The following is a 9765-nucleotide window of genomic DNA, read 5'->3' on the forward strand; positions in this document are numbered from 1 at the left end:
TCCAATTGATCAATCTCTTATCGGCATATGTGCATACAGTGAGCGTTGCCTCGATATTGTTTTAATTTACAAGCATTATAAGCGAAGGCTATATCGAGGCAATACGCACAGTATGCACATATGCAATTAAGAGACTGATCAATTGCAGTCCTAAACATCAATGAGAAGTTTCAAACAAATAACACAAAGTGAATTTAAACTTCACCCCACTGCACAAGCAAATGGCTACCACCACTCAGCAGGTGAGTGGATAACGTGATGGCATTTGAAGCGAAAGGTACTGTGTTCGAGTCCGAGAGTGAACATCAACTCTGAGATGCAGGTACATCCAGCTGACGAGTCCCAAATAGGACGGAACGCGCGTCCTGGATTCCACTACTAGCCACCATTCATCTTTGCTCATAACTTTTGTTCTGGTTAGTGATTTTTCATATTTCAATTCAGTCAAAAGTCTCAATTTAGTACGAATGTCTGTTACCTTCATACTTAATGATGATTTATTTCTTACATTATTCTTGTTCTAATTAGAATTTCAAATATGAGATCTTCAAGTGAATCCACTAATTTCCCAGATTTATTCTTCAATACTAGAATACTAATCTTATAGTTTTGGGAATCACTAGTTAGAAAGTCAAAGTCGACTAATTCTAATGATCATACTGGAATAATCATTCAAAAAGAGGCTCTAGCAAATGGATAATTATCAAGAAAGCGGGTGAAAAAGGATGCATATTAATAAAAGAGAACATTGATCATTATTTAAAAACAGACCTTCAAGATAACACAACTGAACTCATTAAACTAAAAAAAAAAAATTGCGGCCGAATTCAAAACCTACTGTATTTGTTGAAAGAAGGCATTTTATTAGATGTTTAGAAGACTACATTTTCAATTGGTTACAAGATAAAGAGATGAAGGATAAATGGAACATTTCATAATGTTAAAAAAGGTTATTCTTCGTTTCATTGCTCACCTTTATTAGATGTGCCTTTTTTTGATTAGCGCATTTATTAAGGCTTACCTTTATCAATCTGCGCTCTTATTAACCGCTCTCGTTTTTAATCATTGTTTTGATAGTCACCCTTTTACTCGCATTCTTATTAGTATGAGTCGAAGTTGCATTGGGATTAGTTTTTGAACTATTGAATTTTTGTTTTTAATGAGGATGTCTTTGAAGACTATATGAAGTGATTTGCGATCTGGTGCATGACTTATAGAAATATTAAACATGATAAAATCTTGTCCTTGTTCCTCATATATTTTGTCAAGGAAGCATATTACCTATAATCAGAAATTTTATTTTCCATGTAAACTGATTTCATTGTTATTTGAAACTGGAAAGAAGTTATTGCTCCATAATGTTTCAGTTCAATACTATTACTATCTCATTTCAGTTATGTTCATTTAACTACATCGAACTTTGGTAGGTAAAAATATGCCTAAGGGACTTGGTTGTATATAAAAAGCAAAATAATGCTACCCTTAAAGTTTGATAATAAACCTTTAGTCCTTATAAATACCTCGGGGTAGCTTCTGTTCTATTTTTGAACGAAATTGATTGACCCATATGACTTCAGAGGATTTTGATATTATAGCAGATTAAAAACCTAACCCTAAGTTCTTAACCCGAATTAGAAACGATATAAGGGCATTTCAAAATCTGCTTGGGTCCTTATAAGGGTTTGAAAAGATGTACATTCCATATCTACAAGTTTATATGTCATTGTTCATTTCAGTTATCTGGGACAATTATGCTTCGTGATGTTTCCATAGATCATTTTATTTTGATCAGTGACTGGTCTTATAGGGGATAATTATTCATTATCGATCGAATTCTGACAAGTAGTTTATTCTTAGTTATCCTCATGAAGTACATTATTTTTTACAATTGAATTCCCTAATCGATTTAAGATAGATCACCACTGAAAACTTGCAAACACCAGACAGCCGTTTCGTCCTAGTATGGGAATCCTCAGCAGTGCTAATCGATGGTGATCTAGCTTTAATCGATTCATGAATTCAACTATTAAAATACTACAATCTCCATAAAACTACTTGTAAATCTTATCTGTACTTAAGGTTTTTTTTGAAAACTTTGAGGTTTGAACATAAAGCTGAACTCAATTCTTGTCAGTGAGTTGAAACCATTAATATTATAACCTCTCAAGGTTCTCAGGCAGTTGGATCCGTATGTCTGAATTATACGATCCACACAATAGAATCTGTGTTCTGGACTCAACAAGCAAGATTAGACAAACAAACAATATAATTATTATCATTATTACTGATAATAATAGTAATGATAATAACAAAGGGTAATAGTAATAATTTCAAAGTTCAATTATTAGAGATTTTCAGAAGGGGTTTTGTGGAGATTTAGTATTTTTTCTAGTTGAAAGCGTGAGTCAATTGAATAGTGGATCAGTTGAAGTTAGACATTAACACCGTTGGATGCCGGCCAGCTCAGTGGTCTATCGGTTAAGGGCTTCGGCTCGAGACTGGTAGGTCCTGGGTTCGAATCTCGCGAGAGCGGGTTCGTGGATGCGCACTGCTGAGGAGTCCCATAATAGGGCGAAACACGCGTCAAACTGGATTCCACTACTGTTAGCCACTATCCATCTTTGCTTACAAATTCAACTATTAGAGATTTGTTTCTTTTCGAAAAACAAATCCCAGAAAGATTCATTTGATATTGTTTGTTTATATCTTCCGATCGTTGTACTGGGTCTGCAATTAGATCAGTTTCTTATTGGTATATATACATCCTGTATGTATTGCTTCAATATTGCTATAAGTCACAAGTCTTATCACCAGAAATGAATAGTGACTAGCAATCCTGGATTCTACTGTTAACCCCCATCTATCTTTTATCACAGCATGAGATAATTAAATAAATTTCTTAATTTTTTAAAAAATTTTTCCTTTATTAAATTCACCTTTTATCGGGGGGGGGGTGAAGAAAGTTTTTTTTTCTTTTTATATTTTTTATTATTAATAATTTGATTAAAAAAATATATACAAAAGTAAAATTAAGATGTAGGTATATTCAGTTGACGAGTCCCAAATAGGACGAAACACGCGTCAAACTGGATTCCACTACTGTTAGCCACTATCCATCTTTGCTTACAAAAGTAAATGAATATGTAAATGTTACATAAATTAATTCTGATTCTTAATGTTTATAATGTATGGTTACTATTTAAATGTGCATGGATATTTGTGTTTGTTTATCTATATGTGTGTAGGTGTGTGTGTGTTTGTGTTTATATACAAATTATTGTTTGTATTAATGTAATAACCCTATGTATATACTTAGAAGATATGGCCTTTATAACTATTAGATATGATTATTATTATTTAGTGTTAAGGGAATTGAAATAAACCGAATTGAATTGACCAAAGTTATTTATAAATGGTTAATGAGGATAAATGTACACATCTATGTGTAGATGTTTATATATATATATAGGAGGGAAAATGGTAAGATTTATATTAGAAATCAGTTTTTCTTATACATATAATTATACTTTGTTAATATGAATAGTTGCTGGGTAATATATATTGATTATAATTTGTTTGGATAATAGTGGATACTTATGAAGACTAATGAGTAAGTTTATTATGTATGTACGTTACTAATGAATTAAATAGTATTACATATATCATTGATTTGATAATTGTTCTCTGAAAAAAAGATAGGTTGATTTCATGAATCAATCTAAGCTAGACCACCAGTGAGAACCTAGATGTATTACTCCTAGTACGAGACTCCTGAGCAGTGTGAATCTATGATCCTGAATGTGGGACTCGAAACCAGGAACTTCAGTCTTGCGCGCGAGTGCTTAACCTCTAGGCTACTGAGTCAGGATCCGACTATGTTAATATCTGACTAAGTTGGTAATAATTATATGTTTACTAGCGACTAGCTTCAAGACGGATTTCCTGGGGATTCTAATGAAAAGCCGTGACTAGTGGAGTACAATCTATGTCAAGTGTGAGTCAGTTATCCACTGAAGACAGGTGATAACATTAATTTGGCTCAACGGTGACAGTGGATAAGATAAACATTGTATTTGTTCCAATTCAGTAATTTCGCAAACAAAATGAATTATTCAATTCTTGAAAGAATGAAATATGTAATATACCAACCCTCCCAATAGTTTGCCCAATGTTATTAGTATTATTACGATTAGTAGTTCATCTAAATACTTGAATTTATTTTTATATTTCGAATCATTTGGATTTGACTGATGATATGTATTGTTGATTGTGGTTGATGATGTTGGGCTATTCACATTCTTCTTTTCAGTAGTGTAACTATCATTCAGATATTTTCAACTGAACGAAATTATCGAAAGGGGATTTTGTGGAGATTTAGTAATTCAACAGTTGAATTCATGGATTGGTTGAAGTTAGACATTAACACTATTGAATGTGAACTCAGTGGTTTACAGGTTAAGCGTTTGCGCGTGAGACCGACAGATCATGGGTTCGAATCCCATAAGCGGGATCGTGGATTCACCCTGTTGAGGAGTCTCGTACTACGACGAAATGGTTGTCCGGTGCATGCCGGTTTTCTAAGGTGGTCTAGCTTTAATTCACTCATGAATTCAACTACTGAACTGAATTAATAAAATTTTCCTTGTTAAGTATCATAAGGAAGGTATCAATTCACTTTGGTCTGAATGATAAGACTTACTTAATCCGTCCAAAACATCTTGAAACAGAGGTAATAAAAATTTCATTAAGCCAGTATTTAAAACACTTCAGTCTTTTATACTTCCGAATCATCTTTCATTTGTTCTAATATATCTGTCCAGTTTCTAATTCCTTTGTTTAAAACATCCTTGGAATGTCTTTGAAATAAGGTTCCTCAACTGACTAGTTGTTTCACATATCAGTGTTATCATATCTTCATCGTGTTATCCTGCTATAATTAGTGTGTATTTCAACAGAGCAAAACTTTGAGGCACTCAATATGAAGATCAGAGAGAATAGTTGATTGTAATAGTTGAGTTTAACGCGACCCGAAACTCACAAACAATAACTTTTGAATTTGTTAATATACAGTTGTAATTGATTAACTGTTTATTAACACCATTCATCAACTATCAGGTGAAAAACAACTAGATATCAACTTCATACCAACCCAAAGTGACAAGTATTACCGTACAGTTAAGCTTATACACTTATGTTTATAGTAATTAACCTTACTAATTAAATACGGTCACTAATTATAAAAATTGAGAACAATTGATTAGTTTAAATAGTTTCAAACTTACTTACTTTACTTACTTACGCCTGTTACTCTCAATGGAGCATAGGCCGCCGACCAGCATTCTTCAACCCACTCTGTCCTGGGCCTTCTTTTCTAGTTCTATCCAGTTTTTGTTCTTTCTTCTCATTTCTGTCACCATTTCTCGGTGTAATTTGTTCTTTGGTCATCCTCTTCTCCTTTGGCCTTCAGGATTCCATGTGAGGGTTTGCCTTGTGACGCAGTTCGGTGATTTCCTCAATGTGTGCCCCATCCACTTCCAGTGCTTCTTCCTGATTTCTTCCTCCGCTGAATTCTAGTTTGTTGTCTCCCACAGTAACTTGTTGCTGATAGTGTCTGGCCAACGGATCCGAAGTATTTTGAGTAGACAACTGTTAATAAACACCTGTATCTTCTGGATGATGGCTTTCGTAGTTCTCCACGTCTCCGCCCCATACAGTAGAACTGTCTTGACATTTGTATTGAAGATTCTGATCTTGGTGTTGGTTGAAAATCGTTTTGAGTTCCAGATGTTCTTTAGTTGTAAATATGCTTTTCTTGCTTTGCCGATCCTTGCCCTCACATCTGCTTCAGATTCACCGTGTTCATCAATGATGCTGCCCAGATATGTAAAGGTTTTCACATCATCCATAGCTTCTCCTTCAAGTGTAATTCGGTTGGTGTATGTTGTACTGTATCAGAGAGTCTTGCTTTTCCCTTTGTTTGTATTGAGACCTACTGATGCTGAGGCTGCTGAGTTTCAAACTACTCATGTGTTATTTCAGTAGTACACCTTGCGGCCGATATTTCCATTGAGACAAATGGCTTAACTTTGACATTATTGAATCATCATTGATAGAAAGCTTTGAGAAACTACTTTTCATTTATTCACTCCACCTAGAATCAATGATTTAAACGAAGTGATCCTAAAAGACGTCAAAAGTATGCCTAAAGAACATAATGAAGGATTTGCTTAGAAAATAGTGTTTCAAGACCTGTTGTGTGTGTGTGTGTGCACAATATATACATATATATATGTCAAGATATTTAGTCAATATTTGTGCAAGATGTTCTATAGAATAAAGCTTGTTTATTTTAGACCATCATAAGTTTTCAGTTCTTCTTACAAAACTGTAAAGTTTCTTCTACTAGATAACTGTCACTGTTTTAGTTTGTATCTCATTTAGTTATAAAAGTTAAACAATCAGTTTGTCAGTTTCTTGATATTTTGTTATAACAATGATTGACAAGATCGAAATTTGGTGATTTATGTTTGTGTGTTGTCTTTTAATATGTAATTCAATATAAACATATAATTCCACTGATAACCACTGTCTAATTACTATGATAAACCTGGAAGCACTGAACAACAGTTTCGTCCTAGTATGAGACTCCTCAACAGCACGCATCCACGATCTTGCACACAGGAATCGGACTCAGGACCTTCAGTCTCATGCACGAACGTTTAACCTCTAAACAACTGAGCCGGCTTCTATTGGCGTTAGTGTCTAACTTCCATCGGTCCATGAATGACTGCACAACCATTCATCCGCTATCTGAGGTAGATACCGGTCTCTATCCGAAAAGGATTAAACTCCATCGGTCACGGCTTTGCACTAGAACTCCAGGAAATCATTATGGAGCCAGTTCAGTTCTTTCAGGTTTTCAATGGTGATCTAGCTTACATCGATTCATCTACTGATTCACAAATGTTCTAGTTCTCTATTTGTCTAACAAACAAGCGAAGTAAAGCTGTGAAAAATCAGTATATATGTCGTTGTGTAGATAAGCGGTTTGTTTTTATTCATTGTCCTAGTGGTTAAGTAGATAATTCAGAAGCTAAAATAAGAAAGATTGATTCAATGAAGAGTTCTTTCTTCAGGGAATTCATTTTCAAAGCTGTACAGTCGTAAGGCCCCTAAATGCCCTGGTACTGCCGAGAGTGGGGAGAGTCAGCTCTCCCTCTCGAAATGCTCTCATATGGCCATGCAAATATATAGCCTCTGACAGGGAAGTCCTACTCACTGCCTTCTCGTGGCGGGGGTGTTGTTCACAAAAGTGAGAGGACGAAAAGCGAATGTCCGGCGCTTTAACCGGGTTGGTGGATGTGGAAGATCCACCTAGGGGAGTTGGAAAACCCTCATTCCAAACCAATGGTTCACATGGGCTCCAGGATACTGAAGGAACGAATGGCGTATGAACCAACCGGCTACCATGGGACTGCATCTCATCACGATGCTCCACGGCCTTGTGGACTAGACCTTTAGGTCAAAGGCTCCAGGTGTGGCCCCCTAAGAAAACCACCTGCTTCAGTCTGGGCACCTGGGCGGTATCACAGCCCCCACACAAATCTCATTTGATTTGTGAGGCGCATATTTATCTAGTGCTTCGTTGTACCAATATTTATGTGTTTAAATAATAAATAATAATAAACAGTCGTAAGTATGTATACTTATTTTCCAAAATGATAATATTGATAGTAAAATAGTGATAATAAAAATCTTCTTAACATGGTAAAAGTGAGGTGAAATAAATAAAAACATAAATGATAAGTCTTTAAATTGAACGCTAGATTGGGTTCCTAAGCTCTTCTAGTAACCCTTGGGCTAGATCTAAACAGTAACTTGAACACAAGAGAAAAGAAGCGAAATATGGAAGAAACGCTTTACTCCAAAGGTTCCTTTTTGTAGAGAAAATCTAGGGTTTTTATAGTATTTTAGATGGCCTAGGGTTTCTAGAATACTCTGGAATGCTACTAAACACAGCAGCAGTATAGGTAATCATTCAATCAGAAACTCGACATGTGATTTTTCACTTTCTAGATGTTTTTGACAAAGTTTCTAATGAATTCTGATTGGATAAGATGCCTCGTAACGTTTAAGAGCCTTTTAAGCTAATTTTTCGAGGAGTTTTCTGCATCTCATCAACAATGGAAACGTAATTGTTATTAAGGAAACTAATAATTAGAAAGAATGAATACATTTCAGTGAAGAAAATTTTCTTTTCGTTGATATCATCTACTGAAATTGTACAAATTTATTTATAGATAGTTTTCTACATGTAGTAGTCTGACCAGTAAGTCGTCGTCAAGAGCTTGAATATTCAACATGAAGAAAGATAAAGAGTTATTTTTGTCAAGGGAAATCTTAGTGTGATCAAATCAATTGTTGAAATTGAGATGAAGTGTAATCAGGAAGGTCATAGAAACAGAAACAAATCATTTGGAGTTAAACAGTGTATAAAGATGAAGATAGAAGAGAAGCAGATGGTTGTGAAAGAAGAAAAGAAAAAAAATTCACAAGAGATTAAGATCATGCTAGAAGAAGAGATATTAAAAGTTTCTTTCGTACCATTTTCAAAATAAGTGTTTATTTGTATCTGTACAGCTTTGAAAAGGAATTCGCCGAAAAGAGATCCCTTGATTGCATTATTGTTTCTTGTTTTATATCTCAATGGGTATATTTCATTTGATTAGGAAGCTGTCTTATAAGGAGTGTATACATGATATCTTATGTTAGGATATAATGAAATATCAAGATATACTGTAATCTCCACAAAACCCATCGATTCTGATAATAATCTTCATGTGCTCACTAGTGACTGGCTCCATGAGGTATTTCCTGGAGTTCTAATGAGAAGTCATACCAGTGAGATAGTAACTAACTGATGACAATGGTGGACAGTTGCTAAATTTCGTGGATTGGTTGAACTTACAAATTAATACCATTGGACGCCGACTCAGAGGTATAGAGGTCAAGCGTTCGTGCGCAAGATCGACAGGTCCCGAATTTGAATCTCGCGAGGCAAAATCGTGAATGCGCACTGCTAAAGAGTCCCACAATAGGACGAAACGGCCGTTTAATGCTTCTAGGGTTTTCATGGTGGTCTAGCTTCAATTGACTTATGATTGGGGATAAGAGTTGAAATATTGACTAAGTAATCAGTGTTGAATGCTTTTGGTACTAATTCATAAAAATAATAAATTTGGCAATAATCAAATTACTGACATGATTATTAATTTAATTTAGTCCTGTAAATAGTTCACAATTAGTGAATTGAAAAGAAACAGAACTTCCTGATGAAATTTACATCAAAACATTTGATGAATTATGATTAAAAACTAAATTAATTTCATGAAGGTTGATTATAATATTTTAATAGTTGAATTCATAAGTCAGTCTAAGCTAGACCATCATTGAAAAGCTGGATGTACTGAATAGCTGTTTAGTCCTATTATGGGACTCCTAATCAGTGAGCATCTACAATCTCGTAAGAGGGATTCGGACTTAAGATCTTCAGTCTTGCGTGCGAACGCTTAACCTTTAAATCGCGGAGCCAACATGCAAGTTCATTTGAATGTTTTGACAATATAATTATGTATTTTGATGATTCACGCTCGCGAAACCGAAGGTCTTAAGTTCAAGTTCCCCTTGCTGGATTGTAGATAAGCATTTCTAACGAGTCCAGTACTAGACAAAACTGCTATTCAGTGTTTTCAGGTTTACCATAGT

Source organism: Schistosoma mansoni, chromosome 7, assembly GCF_000237925.1.
Source record: "Schistosoma mansoni strain Puerto Rico chromosome 7, complete genome".
NCBI lineage: Eukaryota > Metazoa > Platyhelminthes > Trematoda > Strigeidida > Schistosomatidae > Schistosoma > Schistosoma mansoni.